Below are 27,304 nucleotides of genomic sequence, written 5' to 3' on the forward strand. Positions count from 1 at the left end.
TGTGCAAGTTATTTTTCTTCAAAGAAGTCTTTCGATTCATGAGATCAAGTGACTCCTCCTCTTGGTGATAAAACGTATGGTGCATCAACTCTGTTGTTAGATTGTTTTCTCTCTGCATCGGGTTCGGACTTGTGTGCCTTTGCTCTCTGTTTGACTCTGTTTCGGTTCGACCTTCGGTTCTCTTTTCTTTCTCTTTCCACGGTATTAGTTTGTGCTTTCTGCATCTGCACTTTGTCAGAAAACTCAGCCGGTTCGACTCTGTTCAACAAAAGTCCCTTCGGGGCACCGGCCTTTGGGCCTAACTTCAACATTGTTACCAGTTTTTCCCCAAAATGCTCCACTGGTAATGGAACACACACCCATTTGGTCTTGTCTGCTTTGCCAAGTCAAGTACCCGCACACAGACCAACGTTTGTGTGCAGCTTGTGCCTGTCTCTAGACCACAAGGAATCCGACTATTATGCGTGCAAGAGATTCAGGTCAAAGAAAACATTTCGTGACCGCAGAGCTCTTTGCTTCACAGAGTCACAGATGACATTCATTACATTTTTGTTTAGGAGCATGCCCAGGAGCAACCAGCCATCTAAGAAGAAGAGGTCTTCTCTCTTGATGAAACCTCTGGCTCCGACCTTGAGGTAGATTTGAAGATGCAGAAACTTCCATCTGCTCAACCCATGAATACTGCAGTCCCTGCCCTCCAACCCAAGCCAACCAAAAGACCTTAGACTTCCATGGTCACAGAATCCAAGGTCCCAGGGGCACCACTGCTATCAGGCCATGGTCGGATCCAGAAAACTGCTTCGGATGCCCTTCCTCTGGGTACGGCGCTGAAAGTCCATGCCAAACCAAAACCTTAGGCATCAACCTCTTTGGACCAACACCAGGGTTTGTCGCCAACTTAACCGTCAGTGCCAGCCCGGCAATAGGCTTTCACCATTTCAACGCCGGCAGTGCCTCACTCCTCAAAGTTCAAAGCATTGGACCCGAAACTGTCTGAGCCGAAAACTGCAAAGATTTCCTCGACCTCTACTTAACCTGTTAAACCCATTTTAGAAAAACTGAACATTCGATAAAAGAAAATCTACATACAAGTAGGGACTGGATGCATTCTTGCAAAGCATTTCTCTTCGTCACTGCTCAAGTGGAAGCTGACTTTTGAGGAAGCACTGAATGTGCCACTTCCTTCTCGGAAGAAAAGTATGAACAAGGCCCCCAGCCCTGCCTTTCTTCCATGTCCCTCCACCACCTTCTCCTCCACTATTCCTAATTCTCCTCCAATACTATCTCCACCTGAAGATCCTTAGACATGTCACCTCAGGGATCACCACATTCAGGTACTGGGGGGGCCACAAAGGAACGATCCATGGGACATGTATGGCACAGATCCCCATGTAGACAATGATCCTGACCTTAAACTTGCTCACCCTTCCTTCACCAAGAGGCAACCTCTTATCAAGAGGTCCTATTGAGAGCATCAGCCTTCCACAATGTGGAGTTACACAGGAAGCTGTAGGAGGCTGGCTATGTTTATGTTGTACACATGTGCTGTGGCACCCTATACTGAGTCCAAGCAATCCTTAGTGATAATGTTTTGGTTTCTAGATAACCAAAGCTGTCTATGGGTAGCTGTGGAGAGCAGCTTAGGCTTATCTTGTAGGAGTGTAAAGCACTTATAATACCACAGTAGTCAGTCTGTAACTGTTTCACAAGAAAGAACCACACCAGCTGTTGCAAAAATAAAGGATTCTTTATTACAACACTAAGACTATACTAACGTTGGTATATCTCCACTTGGAGAAATCTATACACAAAATATGTACTTAATAACAATCAGGAAAAGCATAGAAATACATGGGGCCCGATGGGGTGGGGCCAAATCATATACTAAGAAATTGGTATAAGAATGGAGGTGTTATTGAGCCAGGTGTCCCATCGACTAACACAGATCTGCAGAGGATGGATTGTTATGGATTCAGGACCCTTCCCAGTGGACCCCAAAGAAACCAGAAGCACAAAGAAGGTTTGGAGATTGCCCTCACCCGTGGATACAGAGAAGACCAGAGTACCTACACCAGGGAGCCCAGGTGCATAGAGTGAAGTGGTGTCAAAAACCCTTGTTGAAGTCAGTCGAAGCCTCGGTTGTCCTTCTGCTCTTGTGACCTGTGGAACCCAAAGGTGGATTCCGGACATCAAGAACCTTAAAAAGGAGGACAGTGTGTTGAGACCACTTGTAGATATCCAGGTGGTGCAGGTAGGCAATGCCCACCCTCTTGGAGGTGAAGTTCCTGCAGGACGGTGAAGGAAGAAGTCCAGCTGTGGAGACCAGGGAATGCAGGAGATCCTTGATGTTGCCCACACCAATCGCCGGATGGCAGGAGGATCAGTGGCCATCAGGGCCACCATCAAGCCCTGGAAAACGTCAATAGTAGTTGCAAGGAAGATAGTAGGTTTTTGAGGACCAGCAAGGTCCTAGTGACTCGACCCTTGGAAGAGAGTCAGGGCAGACCTTCAGCAGGGAGGAAAGCCAGCCAGAGTTGGAGGTTCCCTCACAAGTGACCCTCTGGCAGGAGGCAGAGGGAGTCACAGGGAGGCCTCAGCAGCACAAAAAAACAGGATTCCCACGTAACAGGAGCTATAGAGTGGAAGCTAATCTTCGAGTTGCGGAGTGCTGGAGGCTGGGGCGCCTTGGAGCCTGAAGATCTCCTGGAGGAAGAGCAACAGTTGCAGTGCACAGGGGTTCCATTCCAGTGTCTGCAGCAAGGGCCCACTGTCTTCCAAGTTGGTCAGAAGACAAGGGGGACCCAGAGAGGACCACAGAACCACCACCTGTGAGCAGAGCTTTTTCAGTGTCCATGGGACAGCAAGTTCCACCAGTTGGTCGTTGTCGTCTTGAGGTGCTTGCGGGTGCAGGGTAGTGACTCTCTTACTCCAAGGGAGATTCTTTCTGGACTCTTGGATGCAAACAGTCCTGGTGACCCTGGAGGATGCACAGCCATGGATGTTGCAGAAATCTTGCAGGAGCTGGAGAAACAATGTTGCAGTGGGAGCCCTCCCAAGTGGATACAGACTTGTTTCAGTTCCAACAGCCGACCAGCAGTAGTTCCAGAGGCCAGGAGCAGAAGATGTCTTGTAGAGGATTCCTTGTAAAGTCTTGATCGACAAATCTGATGACCCACCGATATGGGAGCCCTTATGTAACCCTAAAAGAGGGTTGGTCACTCTCTGAAGTGGCCCACCCATCTGAGAGGGTCAGGGACATTATCTACCTGTCCTAACCAGTCAGATGCTCCCAGGGGCCTCTGCCTTCTGGCAAAATCAACCAGCCTCCTGGCAGAACTTTGTATACCTCCCTAGGGAAGGAGCTGGACAGCGGGGTGGTCACTCCTCTGGCTATTGTGTGGTTTCGCGCCACAGCGGGAACCTGAACTGGTACAAACTGGATTATGCAAGGAGGGCACCAAATGTGCCCTTAAAACAGTCTGGTGGCACTCACAGGCCACCCCACCCCAGCCCAGCACAGCCCAGAGACACCTATTTCAAAGAGAGAGGTGTTCACACCCCTCTCTTGCAGGAAATCCTTTGTTCTGGTTTCCCCTGCTTGAGTTAGGCTCATCAGCAGGAAGGATCATGCAACTAGCACTGGAATTGGTGTAGCTGTTTGATTCCAGCATGTAGGACACCAAACATGCCTAAGTCTGGAGAAGCCTTTATGTAGTTGGACCATTCATGTTGACCAGTGTACACTACATACCTTAAGATGGCTTCCCGCACTTACAAAGGAATTGGAGTTTGGGTTTGTAGGGGTACCTCTGCTTATGCAGGGGCACCCTCATACTTATTGTTAGCTAAACCTTAATTAAGTAGAAAAACAAGCAACAGTTAAGTGATAAAGTATAAAGGTTTTATTTTTTTATAGCAGCTGGGAGAGTGATGAACCCAAGTAGGTTGCCACCTAACTCTCAATTTGGTTGCAGCAGGTAGCCGTTTATATATTGTGTTGTTGCTGAACCAGACTAGCCAAGTGACTGACAATGGACACACATAACATATTAGAGCAATGTTACATGACTAAAGCCAAGCTTTCTGCTCCCTATGTTTATTGGTGCAATCATCTAACTACATGTTATTTGTGCAATCTGATTACCTCTCATTTATGCAATCTGGCTATGTTTTCTTATCCAACTGTGTCTTATCTCTAAAACCTCAGCACAAGCAGAACGTACGCTCCTGTTGCAACATATTTTGATCATCCCTATGTTTTATCTCTCCCTACTAGATTGACCACAAATATGATTGTTTGTGTGCCCCCTTCCCTTGTCTTCCTCCCCTCACTTGGTTATTCTATGTAGGAACTGTCAGTACTCGTTTATTTGTTGTACTAGAGAGGCCTCAGTTTGTTTGTTTTATTGATTGCTGCCTACTGTCAGTATGTATCAAAGGTTGTATCAGTTCTCTCTCTGAACTCGGCCACCCGTAATTCATTAACTTGAAACACTGAACAGGTACTGCGGTCTAAGCACGTACATTTCTGTGTGGGTGCAGGTGAGGCTTTTCAGTGGCATTTTCTCACGGTCCCCTTCATCACTTTTGTACACTTTCTATACTGGTACTTTCTATACTAACATTCCCCCTTTAGGTGATTCTTCAACTATCTCAGGTTTTGGCCTACCTTCTCATCATTGAACTAGAATTTACAATTTTTCTGTTAACATACATTCCCTTTCTCAATTTTTTAACTGTATTTTTATAACAATGTAATATTAATTGTTATGTGCCACACATAAGCAGCACTGCAGTTATTGGGAGTAAGGATTTAAACAGTCCGGATACCCAATTCAGAAGCCAACTAAACCAATTTGATTATCAGTCATCTGGAGCACCACCTTATTCATGCATAGTCTGTTGTACATTATGTAAAGTTTGTATGGATTTAGTTAGAGAGCCATTTTATGTGTCATTTCCTTAAATGTACGGCCCGCAGTTCCTATTTTTGCACAAACTCCTCCTTCAATGGCTTTGAGCAAGTCCAACACATCTGTTTTGTGTCACCATCATCCTTAAAGCTCTGAGTTCTTCTCTAATTGAATTGAAACCTACTCTGTGTTTTGAATTGACCCTGTGTTTGTACATGTCAAAGGTGTATCCATGGTGGCTTGTCTTTTACTTTCAGTGTTGTATCCATTGATTCAGTGACTGTGTAAAGTCCTTCAAACTTAGGGTCTTTCCACTTTCTGATGACCTTCTTGATGTACAGTGTCTCTCCTGGTCGTGGGACAGGGTTTGGCTCTGCAGGATCATTGGAGCTCTTTTGTTGGTACCATAACACCTGTTTGGTAAACCATTCTGCTGCCTTTGTTAGTTGCGGCAAATAGTCATACCTTTCTTTTTCTAGCACCTAACTACTTGATTCAGTATCAGCCCTTCGTCTAGATGGAGGATGCTGCATTTTAATAGTTTTCCCTGTTACTATTTGCTGGGGTGTGAGGTGATGATCAGTACTTCGTGTGTTTCGTAGTGAGAATAAAGCAATGGGGAGGAAGTGTAACCATTTCTTGTTTAATTTTGCAGATATTTTGCTAATTTTATTTTTTAGAAGACCATTAAGTCGTTCTACGGAGCCATTACTTTGTGGGTGATAAGCTGAAGTCAGTTTATGCTTTATTCCTTACATTTTGTGTGATATGCTTGAAGATATGATTTAGGAAATGAGTTCTGTTACCTGATCTTATTGCCTCTGGGGCTCCCCATCTTGGTATAACTTCTCTTACTAGGAAATTAGTGGCTGATTTTGCATCACAATGTACACATAGGCCTGCCTCTATCCATCATGAGAATGGACGAACTACAACTAAGAAATACCTGTAGTTGTTGCACTTATCTAACCTATCTAAAAAGTCAAGATGTAAAGATGTAAAGCTCGAAAAGGACCCTGTGGGCATGGTATTGTTGATGTGATCACCATTAGAGTTTGTTTTTAGAAATATTTGACCAGTTTGGCACTCACTTAAATACATAGTCACTATTTCATGTAAGTTTGGTATGAACCAGTCTGATTGTATCTCGTTGCTTATTGGAGTAATAGCGGTGTGTACTGAGTGATGTATTTGATCTAAAGCAATGATCAATAGCTTTTGGGGCATCACTAGTTTGCTTGTAGTGCTTTGTCTGAATATCCAGTCAGTGCTAGATTGTTGACACCCTCTCTATTTCCAGAGATATTTCTCAAACTCTTGTGCTGCCTTTTGCAATTCTCTGAGATGTAGCTGGGAAATCTCTACATATGGTGTTGTGCTGGATATGTCTACTTCTTCTGTCTTATCTTCATTATTCTCCTCTTTTTGTCCTTCATAGAAAATTTGAGGTGTTGGTTGTGTGCCTCTAGCTGCTTTTTAACCACTTGGTCTGCTAACTCATTTCCTCTGGACACAAAATCTTGTGTTCCTGTATGTGCTGAACATTTCGCTACTGCCACTGTAGTAGGTAATTCTAATGCTTCAATGAAGAGTTCTTAGATATCTCTATGTGCTACTGGTGCACCATCGCTTTTGAGAAAGACCCTTCTTTTCCACCTAGAGATACTAGAATGCACTGTGGTGGTGACATATGCTGAATCTGAAAATACTGTAATATTATTTCCCTTCCCATGTTCCAGGGCAACCAGCAGAGTTATAAGCTCTGCTGCTTGTACGGAATAACGGGAAGGCAGTGTTATTTGCTTTGTTATCAAGAACACCTCACTGTGTATCTTTACCTCCACTACCGCTGCACCAGTATGTCGTTCTCCTGTTTCTTCGTCAGTTGTGGATAAGCCATCAATAAAGTATATCATACTATCCGGTATTGGCTATTTTTCTGCCCTTAGAGGCTCATCGAGGTAAATGTGGAGCAATCATTTACTTTATCTCCTTCCTCTACAGTGACGTTACTCAAAGTACGGGCCGCCAGCGGCCCCACAGACCTACCTTGGCGGCCCGCGAGACGCACAACAAACGCACTGAGCCTTGAAATGAGCAAAGCGCCCACTTGGCTGTAGCGTTTATTTTGCTTAGCATGGAGGATCAGAGGGGAATAATTGATGTTCCCGGAGGGAGGGATGAGTTCGGTGCGCGCGGAACTGCAGGGGGTTTCGATGTTCGAGCCATCAGTCCATCAGGGTGACAGGAGCAAGCAGTCTATCCGCGCCAGATATCACTAATTGCTAAATCTAGCCCCTCTAAGCCCCGCCCCCCCGCTGTCACTTCAGTGCGGCCCTCGGCCGCAAACCATACTGAAATTTTGGCCCCAGAGAAAAAATTTGTGAGTACCCATGCTCTACAGGGTGTGCAATGAATGTGGCGATATTTACAATGTGACATCTCACTATTTGCAATGATGGTATGGATAATGTTATTTCATAGCCTGAAACCCATTGTGTGGGTAATGCGCCTCTTTCTTTCTGTATTATGGCAAACACTGCATGTTCCACATACAATGTGAGAGAAGAATCCTTCACAATAGCTGTGCTTTTTTCAACAGCAAAGGCAATGGTTGCAAGTGCTTGTCCACATGGGAAGTGCCCTTTCATTATTGGGTCTGATAACGCACAGTAGTAGGCGATTGGCTTATGGCCTAAAGGGTATTTATGTGTTAAAGTACTGCTGTCATTGTCGTACCATTACTATGGCAGCATAGGTAGAATACCTTCTTGTAATCTGGTGTACCCAGCAGAGGGGCGATACTTAACACTTCTTTTAGTTTCTTAAACATAGCTGTCTCATTTCCTCTGTCCAGATTATTCTTTCCTTTGTTTGTTTTGCCTCTTTCATTCCCTGCAACAATGTGCTATCAGTGAGTTGTAATCATATACTCACTGTCTGACAATTACATAGGCCTAAGAATTGCTGCATCTCTTTCACTGTTTTGGGTTCTGTCTTTTTCCTTATACATTCTGCTATTTCTGGTGTGACCCTTCGGCTTGAAGCAATTAATGCGCTTCAGGAACTGCGTATTGCATTTAAGCTTTTTCAACTCTGTACCCTCTTTGTGCTAAGATGATTAACACCTTGGTTGTATCTTTTCTCCACTGTTCTTCTAATCTGCTACATATCAGGATATCCACATATTGTAGTAGCACACTTCTACACTGAAAGTTTGAAAGGTCATTTTTGTGTACCCTTTTAAATATACTAGGTGACTCATAGTATCCTTGGGGTAGGCGAGTATACAAATACTGGATTCCCCTATAGGTGAATGTTTTTAAGTATTGACTTTGGAGGTGTAGGGAGACCCTATAGAAAGCTTTTTTCAAATCAATCACTGAGAAGTGTCGCATCGGCTGGTATTTTTGTCAATATTATTGATGAATCCCGGACCACTGGGAACTTTGGTAGCACTATATTATTTAGTAGGTGGAAATCTTGTACCATCCTTCAGGTACCCCCTTTTGATTCTTTACTGGGTATATATGAGTATTACAGGGTGGGACTCCCAGATATATCACACCTTGCTGCACCAATGCTGCAAAAGTGGGTGCTTTTTCTTCATCTGCTTCTTTTGACAATGGGTACAGCTTAACCCTAGATAAAAGTGTTCCTGCCTTTATATTGATTTTTACTGGTATTGCTGTCTGTATCAAACCTACATCTTGTTGTCTACAACTCTGGTGGTACTTTTGTTAAATCTTGGTCTTTTGTGTAGCTGGGACTCGGTGTGGGTATTCTTATCTCTAATTCTAACTGAATTGCTCATGCATTTTCAAATACCACAGTGGAAGTTGCTGGATTGTTATCTTCAAACAGTTGTTCATCAAGTAATTCTCGTAACCTTAGTTCGGGGTTCATGAATATTGCACATGCCCACTTTGTTTGGTGCTCGTCAGTGGCCACTAGTGTGCCATGTGTGGGAGTTACTTCAATTCCCTCTATGGTTATCAAGAGTAGTGTGTCCTGCAAGTGCTGTGATAGGGGTATTCCTTGGCATCTGAAAATGAGAATTATTTTGGTATTTCCACTAGTCTTACCTTCAGTTGGGGTCCATTTGCTATTATAGCATATACTGCCCTTGGAAAATGTTCTTCCATCAGTGGGCCTGGTTCAGTATTGTTTATTGATCTCCGTTCCTATAGGTAACGTCATAACTGTTTTTTTTCTGGAACCTCTGGGGTTGGAAAGACCATTGTGTCTCCTGATGCAAAATGTATTGTCATATTTAGTTTTGACATCAAATCCCTTCCTTAGAGATTGGCTGGAGATGACGTCAAATCCCTTCCTTAGAGATTGGCTGGAGATGATGGTGAGTACAATAGTTTTCCATCTACCAAAGCCCCTCCTATTGCCATCTCTACTGTTTCTAAAAAATGGAACCCTGTTTACTGATCCAGAGAATCCCTCTGTGTCCATAGCTGTATTTGATAGGGGAATGTTTCCTCCTTCAACGCATGATTTGTTGCCCCTGTATCTACTAGGAAGGTATATGGGATTTTGTTTATAGCTACTGTCACAATGGGTTCCTCATCCGATCTGTTTGCAACAGATAAAACTGGACAAGTTGAAATGCTCTGTGAGCCTCTTCATTGTATGTATTGTTGTCCATTGTCTCCCATGTTCTCATAAAATGGATTTGTTCCCACCATCTCTACCATCCCTCCCTGTCTTTGCTGGCTTAGGGGGTTATTTTGTTGTTGCTGGATTTGTGGACCCTTATTCTGATAACTTTGGAAATTGTTTCGCTGGGTTGGGCTCAGTTTGTTGCCCTTGAATCTGGTTATGTTGCAGGGGTGTGTTGGGTGTGTTCTGTATCTGTTATCCCTGCCTCTGTATCTGCATTGCTGTGCTGTATATCTGTTTTCTTGTGTCTGTACTCTCTTGCCATAATGGCCATGTTATAACAGTAGAAACATTCTATTGATTTTCGGTTGACCATATTTCCTCTAAGACTTCCCCTTCCACCACTTGACTGGTTCCCTCTATAAAATTGCTGTAGTGGTTGCAACATTACCTTTTGAGATACCATTGCAGCCAATACTGCCCCTTCTGTTACTGTCTTTTTTAATTTGTGTTGTATTAGCCTGGCAGCTGCTTTTTCTTTCTCTTTCTCTACCTTCTTTTTGTAAAAGTGTACAGTATGTGCCAGGATCTTCATTCAGGGCTTTGTTTCCAACCTCAATGTATTCTCTAAATTAGCCTGCACGTCTGTTGGTAGTCCTCTTCTTTTTTTGTTTTTTTTGTTGCTTGAATCTTTTTTTAATTGTTTTGAATTTCTTTCCTTGTGGTCAAAACATTTGAAATTACAGTACAGGTACATAGTGCTGATACGTTGTCTAAGCATTTGGATACAGTGCAGGAGAACTGCCAAATAAATATTCACAAAGCAACTGGGTTATATCAATGAACATTAGCAAATCTCAGTTAGAATTTACATGCAGCGACAAATATAAAGAGGCTGGGATTAGGGTTAATTTCAGCATCCTCCACTCAGCAAGCATCTTCCCAGAGGTTACAAGTCTCCGTGGGGCAGCTATACAGTAACCGGTGTATACAGATAACAGCTAACAAATGTGAAGATTCAGCTTGACATTATATAAAACTGTGAGATTATTAGATCAGTTAACAAGCTCTGAGTCCGGTTGAAACGCCTCCTACCCTATGACCCAAGAGGGCCCCCTACCGTGTCTGCGCGTATGCCACTCCATTCGGTCCCAGGGACCGCTGTCAATGTAACTCGTAGGGAGCCTGCCTCGATCAAAGACAACATATGCAGGTAATCGTGTCAGTAAGGGCTCAGCCGTCAAACCTAGCGCATAGGCTGCCTATTCCATCGTCAACTCTATAGTGTGAGCGTCTGCATCCTCCATGTCCGCACTATGATCTGGTTCACATAGTCGAGTCAGCATTGCATCCAAGCTGGCAAACAGGGGATATTTACGCAAGCCCCAGGTGTCCTCCCGTCTTAGTGCTACTCCCTCAGCCTCCGCCCATACCAGGAAAGAACTCTCCCACAGCTTTATGGATGGGGGTTCAGTGGCCTTCCATCTCCTAGTGGTTAAGCTCTTGGCCGTCAAGAGGCCAAGGTCTAGAAATCTTCTTGAAGCTCTATGCTTTTTAACTCTCGGGAAGAGACCCAGGATACAAGGTTCCCAAGCAGACAACTGTGGGGGCGTGGCGTGCATGCTGATAGGCATGTTGTCACACCTTGCTAATGAGTGTTTAAAGAGAGGCAAGACCACAGCATATGGAGAAGGTCTGCCCCTATCAACTTACAGTGGGGGCAAGCAGCAATCTGTTGGTAGTCCTCTTTTTACTATATTTTAAAGAAATATAGTGTCACTTCCTTCATTTTCCTATGCTTTCCCTGTCTCTTAAGTCCATCTTTGTTTCATTCTGTTGACATAATCAGTTACATTTTCATCTGGTCTCTGCCATCATGCCTCTTATATCTGGTTTATTGGTATAGTTTTTCCTCAGTGCTTCCCGTACTTATGATCTGTAATTGTTAAACTGAGATCCATCATGTTGTCAGTTTGGCTCCCAATTAACCCACTCAATAGACTTTTTATGTCCCATATAGCTAAGGTCATCCCTGCAGTTTGTCTCTCAGAGCTATTGATCAAATTATCTGTCCCATCTGACAGGGTTGGTAACTTATTTTTTAATCCTTCTTTGTCCATTGGAGGCCATGGGATATATTCAACTGACCTGCTCCTTTTTTAATTAATGGTAACTGCATTATTCTACTATTTATTGTATATGTGTCTGTATCATTATATCCTTCTGTGCCGCAAATTCCATTGTTGAATTTGGTTTCTAGATTGTCGTATTGAATACTTTTCCCAAATTATTAGACATTTTGTCATTTAATCATAACCCCAGTCTGGAACCCCCTCTCCTTCTCAAATGCATTGTTTTGCTATTGTCAAATTGTCTGGATCAAACAGTCCATCCCTGGGCCATGGTCTCCTCTGTGGGACCTCCCCTTCTGCCCATCCACCTAAATAATCACAGAAGGGATTCACGTATATATCTCCTTCTTTTTTCAGATATTATTTGTTTAGGTGTCAATTGTCTTCTTAATCTGTTCTTATTTCTTACACTCAATGCAGCATTGTTGGCTGGGCTCATACTTCTAGTAGTCATTCCTGATCTTCTTGCTTGTTCCCCTAAATGTGCCCGGAGCATGTCTGTTATTCTATTGAAGTTCTCATCCTTGGGGCTGCATTGTCTCTGTTTTCTTCTACTATTGTGTCTGCATGGGGCATTTGAGTTGGTGGTGACATACTAAATATTATTATGCACATTCCCTGACATGAGTGGTTATGGGGATGCAGGCAGTGAGGAATAGTGTGATTGCACTGATCTTTGTGTGAGGTATTCTAGTTCTTCCTCTTCTTCCTCTGTTTCCCATTGTCTTTCTGAGGTAGCATCTGTTTGCTTCTCATACTGTACCCAGTTTTTTTTGCTGAATCTTTTAATCTGTCATCTCCTTCATTTATTCTAAATAAAAGGTGCCCGTTCTGCACCTTCCAATTTTAGATTCAGCCCGCATACACATTCCCCATCCCCTATTTCTTTGTGTTAATCCGGTTTCTTGCATATGTACCCCTTTTGAGCTTTGTTTAATAGTTGCAACATTTTGCACTTCTGGTGGGTTTTTATATCCTGCTGCAAGGGGAAGGAGATTTGGCTATATTTCTATGTATGCAGGGGGTGTGGAGGGTGTCATGGGTCCTGGTAATTCTTCACGATTCTCTGAGCTGTTTTTAAATATAGACCATAAACTAAGATTGCATTCTCTTTTTTAAAATTGATTTCCTTTAGATTTGGCCCTAAGAATTGTTAATGTATGTGCTACAATGTCTTCGTCAAAGGAACTATCTTTTGGCTATGACTGTGAATTTTTTGTTGTTCCCTTATGCCATTCTTGACTATACTTGTTTATTCTTTTCTTGTCCCTTGGAAATGCCGTTACCATGTATTCTGAGGGAGACCCTATTTCAATCTTTAAGTGTGTATCTTTCTATAGTACTTTTTTTTCCTATTTATCATGAAGGCCTTTACATTCGACCTATGGAGTACTTAGACTCAGTATTTGGTGGATGACTATCCTTCTTTCTCTTGAACTATTTTAATTCTCTTTAGAGCATTTATTTATATATTGTACTTGCTTATTTATTCTAAACTAAATCTGATATGAACCATATCTGTAGAGTAGTGTCATGAGTTTTCCGGTCCTTAATCAACTTGCTCTGTTAGATTTTAAGTTCTCTTCAGATCTTCCAGACCTGGTCTGGGGTCAGCTCTCTAACCTTAGAATTGGGTTTTTGGTCTACACCTTAGTCCTATTTCTTCCTTCAGATCTGCTTTCCTCAGCCTCTGGTGTGGAGATTACTTATGCATACCCTAGATGCCTTGTGCACGTTTACCATAACATTTCTACTTTCTCACAACTTTTACTTTATACTTCGTTATAATTCAAGGAGTCCACTTTGGCCTCACCTTATGACAGCGACCACTTCAGGAGGAGAACTACCCATGTGAATAGACAGACTTTTGAACAAACTGGCAGTTTGCTTACCTTCTCAGAAGGGGGGCAGAACAGTGTCTGGGGTCGGCAGCAGGGTGGGCTGGCAGCCAGACCCCGTGAGGCTGAATGGGTGGAACTGAGGGATCCTCTAAGGAACCCCCTACTGTACATGGGATCATGCAACTAGCACTGGAATTGGTGTTGCTGCATGATTCCAACATGTTGGATCCCAAACATGCCTAGGTTCAGAGAAGCCATTCTGTGGTTGGACCACTTGTGTTGACCTGTGTACACTACATACTTTAAGATGGCTTCCCCGCATTTTCGAAGGAATTGGATTTGGGGTTTGTAGGAGTACCTCTGCTCATGCAGGGGTACCCTCACAATTAGGAACATGCACCTTGCCCTCGGACTGAAGGGCCTATCAGAGAGGTGACTTACAGTTTCCAAGTGCAGTGACTGGGATATAAGACAAGCCTTCTATCTGAAATGAAAAGTGCCTGCACCATTTCACGCAGGCTGCATTGGCAGGCCTGCAGGCACAGTCTGCATGGGCTCCCATGGGTGGCATAATACAGGCTACAGCCCGTGAGAGACCCCCTGGGTACCCAAGTACCATTGACTAGGGACTTATATAGGTACACCAGTATGCCAATTATGGGGTGCAAATCTTTACCAGCATCCAAATTTAGAGACGAGAGCCCAGACATTGGGGTCCTGATTAACAGGATACCAGTGTACTACAGTCTGAACACAGTGACACCAGGCAAAAAGTGGGGGTAAGTATCCAGAAAAATGCTAGTCTCCTACGGGAGCCATTGAAGGATTGATTCCTTTTTGACACTCCGTCCACCACACACAGGGCCACACAATATCTGCCCATGTTGAAAGGTATGCTCTGGCATACTGAAGACATTTTTAAGGACCCTATTAGGGCTAGGGTAAAAAAATATAAGCCTTCACCATCTGACCCTATCTTCATCAGAGGTAAACTGCCACCAGAGACAGGTTGCTACCACAACACGCATCTCCCAAGCCACGCCGGCTCAGCATCTCTGGGTTAAAACCTGAAGTTCAAGAGGCTGTCTTGAACATGCCTTTTTCAAAGAGCATTTATTTGGTCCCTAGGAGGACTGTACTTTAGAGAAGATTAAAAAAGATGCAGAGACTGTTAAGGCTATTTGTAGCACTACAGACACCTGCTCCCCGGGTGACATTTTGTCACCCAACCAACCTTCCCTAGCGGAGCCACACCGTCCTCCAAGCTGTGACTACCCTATTTCCCCCCCCCCCCAATCACATGACACTTGTTAGGGGCAGACTGCAGAATTTCCTTCCAACCTGGCATTTCAGCACCACAGAAAAAAGGGTATTAGCCATTATCCAACATGGTTATTGTATGGAGCTCATTACCACACTGTAGGAGGCTGGCCTGGCTTGTAGTGGGTACCAAGGGGTACTTATACCTTGCACCAGGTCCAGGTATCCCTTATTAGTGTAGAGGGGTGTCTAGCAGCTTAGGCTGATAGAAAAGGTAGCTTAGCAGAGCAGCTTAGGCTGAACTAGGAGACGTGTGAAGCTCCTACTATACCACTAGTGTCATATGCACAATATCATAATAAAACACAATACACAGATATACTAAAAATAAAGGTACTTTATTTTTATGACAATATGCCAAAAGTATCTCAGTGAGTACCCTCAGTATGAGGATAGCAAATATACACAAGATATATGTACACAATACCAAAAATATGCAGTAATAGTAATAGAAAGCAATGCAAGCAATGTACAGTCACAATAGATTGCAATGAGAGCACATAGGTATAGGGGCAACACAAACCATATACTCCAAAAGTGGAATGCGAATCACAAATGGACCCCAAACCTATGTGACCTTGTAGAGGGTCGCTGGGACTGTAAGAAAACAGTGAGGGTTAGAAAAATAGCCCACCCCAAGACCCTGAAAAGTGGGTGCAAAGTGCACCTAAGTTCCCCAGAGAGCACAGAAGTCGTGATAGGGGAATTCTGCAAGAAAGACCAACACCAGCAATGCAACAACGATGGATTTCCAGACGAGAGTACCTGTGGAACAAGGGTACCAAGTCCAAGAGTCACGATCAAGTCGGGAGTGGGCAGATGCCCAGGAAATGCCAGCTGTGGGTGGAAAGAAGCTGCCACCGGATGGTAGAAGCTGTGGATTCTGCAAAAACGAAGAGGGCTAGAAACTTCCTCTTTGGAGGATGGATGTCCCACGTCGTGAAGAAGCTTGCAGAGGTGTTTTCATGCAGAAAGACCTCAAACAAGCCTTGCTAGCTGCAAGGGTCGCGGTTAGGGTTTTTGGATGCTGCTGTGGCCCAGGAGGGACCAGGATGTCGCCAATTGCGTGAGGAGACAGAGGGGGCGCCCAGCAAGACAAGGAGCCCACTCAAAAGCAAGCAGCACCCGCAGAAGTGCCGGAACAGGCACTACGAAGTGGAGTGAACCGGAGCTCACCCGAAGTCACAAAGGAAGGTCCCACGACGCCGGAGGACAACTCAGTAGGTCGTGCCCTGCAGGTTAGAGTGCCGGGGACCCAGGCTTGGCTGTGCACAAAGGAAATCCTGGAAGAGTGCACAGGAGCCGGAGCAGCTGCAAATCACGCGGTACCCAGCAATGCAGTCTAGCGTGGGGAGGCAAGGACTTACCTCCACCAAACTTGGACTGAAGAGTCACTGGACTGTGGGAGTCACTTGGACAGAGTTGCTGAGTTCAAGGGTTCTCGCTCGTCGTGCTGAGAGGAGACCCAGAGGACCGGTGATGCAGTTCTTTGGTGCCTGCGGTTGCAGGGGGAAGATTCCGTCGACCCATGGGAGATTTCTTCGGAGCTTCTAGTGCAGAGAGGAGGCAGACTACCCCCACAGTATGCACCACCAGGAAAACAGTCGAGAAGGCGGCAGGATCAGCGTTACAAGGTCGCAGTAGTCGTCTTTGCTACTTTGTTGCAGTTTTGCAGGCTTCCAGCGCGGTCAGCAGTCGATTCCTTGGCAGAAGGTGAAGAGAGAGATGCAGAGTAACTCTGATGAGCTCTTGCATTCGTTATCTAAAGAATTCCCGAAAGCAGAGACCCTAAATAGCCAGAAAAGGAGGTTTGGCTACTTAGGAGAGAGGATAGGCTAGCAACACCTGAAGGAGCCTATCAGAAGGAGTCTCTGACGTCACCTGCTGGCCCTGGCCACTCAGAGCAGTCCAGTGTGCCAGCAGCACCTCTGTTTCCAAGATGGCAGAGGTCTGGAGCACACTGGAGGAGCTCTGGGCACCTCCCAGGGGAGGTGCAGGTCAGGGGAGTGGTCACTCCCCTTTCCTTTGTCCAGTTTCGCGCCAGAGCAGGGCTGGGGGATCCCTGAACCGGTGTAGACTGGCTTATGCAGAAATGGGCACAATCTGTGCCTATGAAAGCATTTCCAGAGGCTGGGGGAGGCTACTCCTCCCCAGCCCTAACACCTTTTTCCAAAGGGAGAGGGTGTAACACCCTCTCTCTGAGGAAGTCTTTTGTTCTGCCTTCCTGGGCCAAGCCTGGCTGGACCCCAGGAGGGCAGAAACCTGTCTGAGGGGTTGGCAGCAGCAGCAGCTGCAGTGAAACCCCGGGAAAGGTAGTTTGGCAGTACCCAGGTCTGAGCTAGAGACTCGGGGGATCATGGAATTGTCTCCCCAATGCCAGAATGGCATTGGGGTGACAATTCCATGATCTTAGACATGTTACATGGCCATGTTCGGAGTTACCATTGTGACGCTATACATATGTCGTGACATATGTGTAGTGCACGCGTGTAATGGTGTCCCCGCACTCACAAAGTCCGGGTTTTTTGCCCTGAACAATGTGGGGGCACCTTGGCTAGTGCCAGGGTGCCCACACACTTAGGGCCTCATTATGACCCTGGCGGGCGGCGGAGGCCGCCCGCCAGGATGCCGCCCTCCAAAATACTGCGCCGCGGTCAAAAGACCGTGGCGGGTATTACAAGTTTTCCCCTGGGCTGGCGGGCGGTTGCTGAAAAACCGCCCGCCAGCCCAGGGGAAAACGACCTTCCCACGAGGATGCCGGCTCGTAATCGAGCCGGCGGAGTGGGAAGGTGCGACGGGTGCAGTGGCACCCGTCGCGTATTTCAGTGTCTGCAAGGCAGACACTGAAATACTTTGCGGGGCCCTCTTATGGGGGCCCCTGCCGTGCCCATGCCATTGGCATGGGCACGGCAGGGGCCCCCAGGGGCCCCGCGACCCCCCCTACCGCCATCCTGTTCATGGCGGCTTTCCCGCCATGAACAGGATGGCGGTAGGGGGGGTCAGAATCCTCATGGCTGCGGAGCGCGCTCCGCAGCCATGGAGGATTCACACGAGCAGCGGAAAGTCAGCGGGAGACCGCTGACTTTCCGCTTCTGACCGCGGCTGAACCGCCGCGGTCAGAATGCTCGTTGGAGCACCGCCAGCCTGTTGGCGGTGCTCCCGTGGTCGGTGGCCGCCAGGGTCAGAATGACCCTCTTAGTAACTTAGCACCCAACCTTTACCAGGTAAAGGTTAGACATATAGGTGACTTATAAGTTACTTAAGTGCAGTGGTAAATGGCTGTGAAATAACGTGTACGTTATTTCACTCAGGCTGCACTGGCAGGCCTGTGTAAGAATTGTCAGATCTCCCTATGGGTGGCACAAGAAATGCTGCAGCCCATAGGGAGCTCCTGGAACCCCAATACCCGGGGTACCTCAGTACTATATACTAGGGAATTATAAGGGTGTTCCAGTATGCCAATATAAATTGGTGTAATTGGTCACTAGCCTGTTAGTGACAATTTGGAAAGAAATGAGAGAGCATAACCACTGAGGTTCTGGATAGCAGAGCCTCAGTGAGACAGTTAGTCATAACACAGGTAACACATACAGGGCACACTTATGAGCACTGGGGCCCTGGCTGGCAGGGTCCCAGTGACACATACAACTAAAACAACATATATGCAGTGAAATATGGGGGTAACATGCCAGGCAAGATGGTACTTTCCTACACAACCCCCCCCCCCCCCCCCCCCCCCAAACGAAGGACAATAAGACTAGCCATGACCTGATGAGTTTTCATTGTCTAAGTGGAAATATCTGGAGAGTTCATCTGCATTGGAGTGGGTACGCCCAGGTCTATGTTCCACTGTATAGTCCATTCCATGTAGGGATATGGACCACCTCAATAATTTAGGGTTTTCACCTTTCATTTGTTTTAGCCAAAGTAGAAGTTTGTGGTCTGTCTGAACAATGAAGTGAGTGCCAAACAGGTATGGCCTCAACTTCTTCAGTGCCCAGACCACAGCAAAGGCCTCCCTCTCTATGGCAGACCAACGCTTTTCTCTAGGGGTCAACCTCCTGCTGATAAAAGCAACAGGTTGATCCTGGCCCTCAGAATTAAGTTGTGATAAGACTGCCCCTACCCCTAATTCAGATGCATCAGTTTGGACAATGAATTTTTTGGAGTAACGGGCTTTTCAGGACAGGTGCAGAGCACATGGCCTGCTTCAGCTCCTCAAAAGCTTTCTGACAGCTAGCTGTCCACAATACCTTTTTAGGCATTTTCTTAGATGTGAGGTCATTAAGAGGGGCTGCAATGGAGCCATAGTCCTTTATGAACCTCCTGTAATACCCAGTGAGGCCTAAAAAGGCTCTCACCTGGGTCTGAGTTGTAGGGGGAACCCAATCTATAATAGTTTGGATTTTCCCCTGAAGTGGTGCAATCTGTTCTCCACCTACCAGGTGTCCCAGATAAACCACTTTTCCCTGCCCTATCTGGCACTTTGAAGCCTTGATAGTGAGGCCTGCCTTTTGCAGGGCCTCTAAAACTTTCCACAGGTGGACCAAGTGATCATCCCAGGTGGAGCTAAAGACAGCTATATCATCTAGATATGCTGCACTAAAAGCTTCCAACCCTTACAGGACTGTATTCACCAACCTTTGAAAAGTGACAGGTGCATTCTTCAACCCAAAAGGCATTACTGTGAATTGGTAGTGCCCTCCAATGGTTGAGAATGCAGTTTTTGCTTTAGCATCCTCTGATAACTTGATCTGCCAATACCCTGCAGTCAAATCAAAGGTGCTTAGATACTTGGCAGATGCCAGTGTATCTATTAGCTCATCTGCCCTGGGTATAGGGTGAGCATCAGTTTTAGTTACCTGGTTGAGACCTCTGTAGTCAACACAAAATCTAATTTCCTTCTTTCCATCTTTGGAATGAGGTTTTGGTACAAGTACCACAGGAGAGGCCCATGGACTTTCAGATTGCTCAACCACTCCCAGTTCAAGCATTTTCTGAACCTCTTGTTTTATGCAGTCCCTGACATGGTCAGGCTGCCTATAGATCTTACTTTTGACAGGCAAGCTGTCTCCAGTATCTATAGTGTGCTCACACCAAGAAGTGGTGTCTGGCACAGTAGAAAAGAGTTCAGAAAACTGACCCAGGAGATTTATGCAGTGGTCTTTCTGCTCAGCAGTAAGACAATCTGCCAGAACTACACCTTCCACTAGAGCATCTTGTTCTGTGGAAGAGAAGAGATCAGGGAGAGGGTCACTCTCTTCTTCCTGTCCGTCATCTGTTGCCATGAGCAGGGTGAGATCAGCCCTGTCATAGTAGGGTTTAAGGCGATTGACATGGAGCACCCTAAGGGGACTCCTGGCAGTGCCTAAGTCAACTAAGTAGGTGACTTCTCCCTTTTTCTCAACAACAATAATGTGGGGTCCACTCCATTTGTCTTGGAGTGCTCTTGGGGCCACAGGCTCCAAGACCCACAATTTCTGCCCTGGTTGGTACTGAATCAGAACAGCCTTCTGGTCAAGCCATTGCTTTTGGAGCTCTTGGCTGGCCTGAAGGTTTTTACTGGCCTTTTTCATGTACTCAGCTATCCTAGATCTTAGGCCAAGTACATAGACCACTATGTCTTGCTTAGGAGCTTTTAAAGGTTGTTCCCAACCCTCCTTTACAAGTGTTAGAGGACCTCTTACAGGGTGCCCAAATAGGAGTTCAAAGGGGCTGAAGCCCACTCCTTTTTGGGGTACCTCCCTGTAAGCAAAAAGGAGGCAAGGTAACAGGACATCCCATCTCCTGCGGAGTTTTTCAGGGAGTCCCATTATCATTCCTTTGAGAGTTTTATTAAACCTCTCAACCAGTCCATTTGTTTGTGGATGATAGGGTGTGGTGAACTTGTATGTCACACCACATTCCTTCCACATGGCCTTTAAGTAAGCAGACATGAAATTGCTTCCCCTGTCTGATACCACCTCTTTTGGGAAGCCCACCCTGGAAAAGATTCCCAGGAGGGCCTTTGCCACTGCAGGAGCTGTAGTGGTCTTTAGAGGAATTGCTTCAGGATATCTGGTGGCATGGTCCACTACCACCAAGATAAACCTATTGCCTGAAGCAGTAGGAGGGTCAAGGGGGCCAACTATGTCAACCCCTACCCTTTCAAAGGGAACCCCAACCACAGGCAGTGGAATAAGGGGTGCCTTTGGAGTGCCACCTGTTTTGCCACTGGCTTGACAGGTTTCACAGGACTTATAAAATTCCTTTGTGTCTTCTGACATTCTAGGCCAATGAAACAAGGGGACAAGCCTGTCCCAAGTTTTCATTTGCCCCAAATGTCCAGCTAAGGGAATGTCGTGGGCTAGAGTTAGGAGGAACCCTCTGTATTGCTGAGGAATCACCAATCTCCTGGCAGCTCCAGGTTTTGGATCCCTTGCTTCAGCATACAAGAGGTTGTCCTCCCAGTAAACTCTGTGTGAGTCACTGACATCCCCATTTGCTTGTCTGACAGCTTGCTGTCTTAGACCCTCTAGTGTGGGACAGGTATGCTGTGCCACACTCAGCTCCTCCCTGGCAGGCCCCCCTTCACCCAAAAGCTCAGCAGTGTCTGCTTCCAGCTCCTCTGGTGTAGGTTCTGCACAGGGTGGAAATTCTTCTTCCTCAGAAGTTGAATCCACTGTAGAGGGAGGGATAGTAGGTAGTGTTTTACCTTAACTAACCCTAGCTTTAGGGAGCACTTGGTCCATTCTTCCAGAATCCAAGACACCCTGTCCTTTTTGCTTTTTGGCCTGAGCCCTAGTCAAAGCAGAAATATGCCCTGGAATGCCCAGCATTGCTGCATGAGCCTCCAACTCCACTTCTGCCCAAGCTGATGTCTCTAAATCGTTCCCTAGTAGACAGTCTACAGGTAAATCTGAGGCAACCACAACTTTCTTTGGACCAGTAACCCCCCCAAGTTGAGATTCACAACAGCCATGGGGTGGCTAAGAGTGTTGTTATGAGCATCAGTCACTTGGTACTGGTGACCAAGTAGGTTTTGTTCAGGGTGGACCAGTTTCTCTATTACCATTGTAACACTGGCACCTGTGTCCCTGTAGGCCTGAAACTCAACACCATTTATTAGGGGAAGTTGCTTGTACTTATCCATATTAAGGGGACAAGCAACCAAGGTGGCCAAATCAATGGCCCCCTCAGAGACTAACACAGCCTCTGTGGTCTGCCTAACAAGACCAACCCCAACTAAGTTACCAAAAGTGAGCCCAGCTACTCCCTTGGATTGGTTATTAGTAGGTTTGCTCCCACCACCACTGCTATTACTAGGGGCACTAGGTGTAGCAGCAGGGGTTGTAGTGGTAGGAGGCTTGGTGCTTTTCTTTGGACAACTGGGATCAGTTGTCCAATGGCCTTTTATTTTACATAAATAGCACCATGGTTTCTTTTCTTTGTTTTGATTTGAAGAGGATTTGGGCCCACCACCCCCACCAGAGTGTTTTTGTGGGCCTGATGAAGACTCATTTTTAGATTTGTCCCCACCTTTGTCAGAAGACTTACCATCCTTGTCACCCCCTGTATGAACTTTTCTGTTCACCCTTGTTCTGACCCATTTGTCTGCCTTCTTTCCCAATTCTTGTGGAGAGGTCAGATCAGAGTCTACCAGGTACTGGTGTAACAAATCAGACACACAATTATTAAGAATATGCTCTCTCAGGATTACGTTATACAGGCTTTCATAGTCAGAAACTTTACTGCCATGTAACCACCCCTCCAAGGCCTTCACTGAATGGTCAACAAAGTCTACCCAGTCTTGTGAAGACTCCTTTTTGGTTTCTCTAAACTTGATCCTGTACTGTTCAGTGGTTAAGCCATAACCATCTAGGAGTGCATTCTTAAGAACTGTAAAATTATTGGCATCACTTTCTTTAACAGTAAGGAGCCTATCCCTACCCTATCCACTGAAAGATAGCCATAGGATAGCAGCCTACTGCCTTTGAGGGACCTCCTGTACAACACAGGCCCTCTCAAGTGCAGCAAACCACTTGTTAATGTCATCCTGCTCCTTGTAAGGGGGAACTATCTTGTGCAGATTCCTAGAATCATGCTCTTTTACAGGATGACTATTTGGAATACTGCTGCTGCCACGATGGGGTCCAAACCCCAACCTCTGTCTTTCTTTTTCTAAGTCAAATGCTTCCCTGTCTAGATCCAGCTGTTGCTTTTTAAGCTACAGCCTGGACTCTTCCACTCTCAATCTATTGAGTTCCCTTTCTAACATTCTGTCTTCATGGAGGGTGGGTTGGGCATGCCTTGACACAGAAGAATGGTGTGAATGAACAGAGGGAGACCTGTCCCTAACAGATGGCACTTTAACATTCTGGCCTACAGAAGTAACACTCCTACTGTGATGGGAACTCACATTAGTACCAGCCATGCTAGGTGGCTTGCTAGGGGGCAGGTTGGGAAGGTTCCCTTCTAACCCTCTTACTGGGGGTGCCCCAGAGTCAAAGTGTGAACCATCAGCTAATTTCTCACCAGATGTGCCAACTAAGGTCTTATCTTGTTCAATGAGCATATTAACTAACAGTTCTCTTGAGGGATTCTTCCCTACCCCTAAACCTCTTTCAATGCAGAGACTCCTTTCCAGCTAAGGTGGTCATAAGCAACTTTGGTCAGATCAACAGTTTGACCTGTACCAGTCATTATAGAGAAGGTTTAAGGGACAGAAAAAGAAAGAAAAAGTTTTCAGAACTTTTTAAGGAACAGAAAAAAACTTTTAAAACTTTTTGAAAGTTTTAGAGGTACTTTTCAGCACTTAGCAAAAGAGTAAGAGAAGAAAAGCAAAACTTTTTGGTTAGGTGTACATACACTGAATTTGTTTTGTATATTTTTCTCTTATGAAAAGTACAAAATGACAAAGTGGTGAGTAGTTGCAAGTACTTATCCCACCGCTGAACAACCAATGTAGGAGGCTGGCCTGGCTTGTAGTGGGTACCAAGGGGTACTTACACCTTGCACCAGGTCCAGGTATCCCTTATTAGTGCAGAGGGGTGTCTAGCAGCTTAGGCTGATAGAAAAGGTAGCTTAGCAGAGCAGCTTAGGCTGAACTAGGAGACGTGTGAAGCTCCTACTATACCACTAGTGTCATATGCACAATATCATAATAAAACACAATACACAGATATACTAAAAATAAAGGTACTTTATTTTTATGACAATATGCCAAAAGTATCTCAGTGAGTACCCTCAGTATGAGGATAGCAAATATACACAAGATATATGTACACAATACCAAAAATATGCAGTAATAGCAATAGAAAGCAATGCAAGCAATGTACAGTCACAATAGATTGCAATGAGAGCACATAGGTATAGGGGCAACACAAACCATACACTCCAAAAGTGGAATGCGAATCACGAATGGACCCCAAACGTATGTGACCTTGTAGAGGGTCGCTGGGACTGTAAGAAAACAGTGAGGGTTAGAAAAATAGCCCACCCCAAGACCCTGAAAAGTGGGTGCAAAGTGCACCTAAGTTCCCCAGAGAGCACAGAAGTCGTGATAGGGGAATTCTGCAAGAAAGACCAACACCAGCAATGCAACAACAATGGATTTCCAGACGAGAGTACCTGTGGAACAAGGGGACCAAGTCCAAGAGTCACGATCAAGTCGGGAGTGGGTAGATGCCCAGGAAATGCCAGCTGTGGGTGCAAAGAAGCTGCCACCGGATGGTAGAAGCTGTGGATTCTGCAAAAACGAAGAGGGCTAGAAACTTCCCCTTTGGAGGATGGATGTCCCACGTCGTGAAGAAGCTTGCAGAGGTGTTTTCATGCAGAAAGACCTCAAACAAGCCTTGCTAGCTGCAAGGGTCGCGGTTAGGGTTTTTGGATGCTGCTGTGGCCCAGGAGGGACCAGGATGTCGCCAATTGCGTGAGGAGACAGAGGGGGCGCCCAGCAAGACAAGGAGCCCACTCAGAAGCAAGCAGCACCCGCAGAAGTGCCGGAACAGGCACTACGAAGTGGAGTGAACCGGAGCTCACCCGAAGTCACAAAGGAAGGTCCCACGACGCCGGAGGACAACTCAGGAGGTCGTGAACTGCAGGTTAGAGTGCCGGGGACCCAGGCTTGGCTGTGCACAAAGGAAATCCTGGAAGAGTGCACAGGAGCCGGAGCAGCTGCAAATCACGCGGTACCCAGCAATGCAGTCTAGCGTGGGGAGGCAAGGACTTACCTCCACCAAACTTGGACTGAAGAGTCACTGGACTGTGGGAGTCACTTGGACAGAGTTGCTGAGTTCAAGGGACCTCGCTCGTCGTGCTGAGAGGAGACCCAGAGGACCGGTGATGCAGTTCTTTGGTGCCTGCGGTTGCAGGGGGAAGATTCCGTCGACCCACAGGAGATTTCTTCTGAGCTTCTAGTGCAGAGAGGAGGCAGACTACCCCCACAGTATGCACCACCAGGAAAACAGTCGAGAAGGCGGCAGGATCAGCGTTACAAGGTCGCAGTAGTCGTCTTTGCTACTTTGTTGCAGTTTTGCAGGCTTCCAGCGCAGTCAGCAGTCGATTCCTTGGCAGAAGGTGAAGAGAGAGATGCAGAGTAACTCTGATGAGCTCTTGCATTCGTTATCTAAAGAATTCCCGAAAGCAGAAACCCTAAATAGCCAGAAAAGGAGGTTTGGCTACTTAGGAGAGAGGATAGGCTAGCAACACCTGAAGGAGCCTATCAGAAGGAGTCTCTGACGTCACCTGCTGGCCCTGGCCACTCAGAGCAGTCCAGTGTGCCAGCAGCACCTCTGTTTCCAAGATGGCAGAGGTCTGGAGCACACTGGAGGAGCTCTGGGCACCTCCCAGGGGAGGTGCAGGTCAGGGGAGTGGTCACTCCCCTTTCCTTTGTCCAGTTTCGCGCCAGAGCAGGGCTGGGGGATCCCTGAACTGGTGTAGACTGGCTTATGCAGAAATGGGCACCATCTGTGCACATGAAAGCATTTCCAGAGGCTGGGGGAGGCTACTCCTCCCCAGCCCTAACACCTTTTTCCAAAGGGAGAGGGTGTAACACCCTCTCTCTGAGGAAGTCCTTTGTTCTGCCTTCCTGGGCCAAGCCTGGCTGGACCCCAGGAGGGCAGAAACCTGTCTGAGGGGTTGGCAGCAGCAGCAGCTGCAGTGAAACCCAGGGAAAGGTAGTTTGGCAGTACCCAGGTCTATGCTAGAGACTCGGGGTATCATGGAATTGTCTCCCCAATGCCAGAATGACATTGGGGTGACAATTCCATGATCTTAGACATGTTACATGGCCATGTTCGGAGTTACCATTGTGACGCTATACATATGTCGTGACATATGTATAGTGCACGCGAGTAATGGTGTCCCCGCATTCACAAAGTCCGGGGAATTTGCCCCGAACAATGTGGGGGCACCTTGGCTAGTGCCAGGGTGCCCACACACTAAGTAACTTAGCACCCAACCTTTACCAGGTAAAGGTTAGACATATAGGTGACTTATAAGTTACTCAAGTGCAGTGGTAAATGGCTGTGAAATAACGTGTACGTTATTTCACTCAGGCTGCACTGGCAGGCCTGTGTAAGAATTGTCACATCTCCCTATGGGTGGCACAAGAAATGCTGCAGCCCATAGGGATCTCCTGGAACCCCAATACCCTGGGTTCCTCAGTACCATATACTAGGGAATTATAAGGGTGTTCCAGTATGCCAATATAAATTGGTGAAATTGGTCACTAGCCTGTTAGTGACAATTTGGAAAGAAATGAGAGAGCATAACCACTGAGGTTCTGGATAGCAGAGCCTCAGTGAGACAGTTAGTCATAACACAGGTAACACATACAGGGCACACTTATGAGCACTGGGGCCCTGGCTGGCAGGGTCCCAGTGACACATAAAACTAAAACAACATATATACAGTGAAATATGGGGGTAACATGCCAGGCAAGATGGTACTTTCCTACACACACTAACCAATATTCCACCTCATGCTCACAGATTAATCCAAGAACATCTAACACTACTAAAGCAAGAACTTGAATCCCTGTACCTCAAAGGAGCTATAGAACCTGTCCCCCTTCCACAACAGGGCTCAGGGATATACTCTCTGTACTTCCTAATTCACAAAAAGTACAGGTCTTTAAGGGCAATCTTCGATCTCAGGCTGTTAAACAAATACATCATATCAGAGCACTTCCACATGGTCTTCTTACAGGATGCCATTCTACTTCTTCAACAGGACGACTTTATGGCAGCACTAGACCTAAAGGACATCTATTTCCAAATAACAATACAACCAGCTCATCGCAGGTACCTAAGGATTGTCATAGCAGGCAGACATTACTATTTCAAAGTTCTGTCACCACACCTCGAGTGTTCACCAAATGTCTAGCAGTCGTAGCAGGTCATCTACGCAGACAAAATATCCACATATTCCCATAACTGGATGACTGGCTTATCAAAGCCAGCACTCCTCATCAGTGCCAACAACACACTCTGATGGCAATAGATCT

At 46.1% G+C, this 27,304-nt stretch overlaps 1 protein-coding gene across 1 annotated transcript in view; it reads left to right on the top strand.

Moving 5' to 3' along the window:
• LOC138267494 (transcription initiation factor TFIID subunit 4-like) overlaps positions 1 to 27,304 on the top strand; it is a 1,241,721-nt gene that overhangs the window by 139,345 nt on the left and 1,075,072 nt on the right. The window lies entirely within an intron of this gene.

This window comes from Pleurodeles waltl, chromosome 12 (genome assembly GCF_031143425.1).
Source record: "Pleurodeles waltl isolate 20211129_DDA chromosome 12, aPleWal1.hap1.20221129, whole genome shotgun sequence".
NCBI lineage: Eukaryota > Metazoa > Chordata > Amphibia > Caudata > Salamandridae > Pleurodeles > Pleurodeles waltl.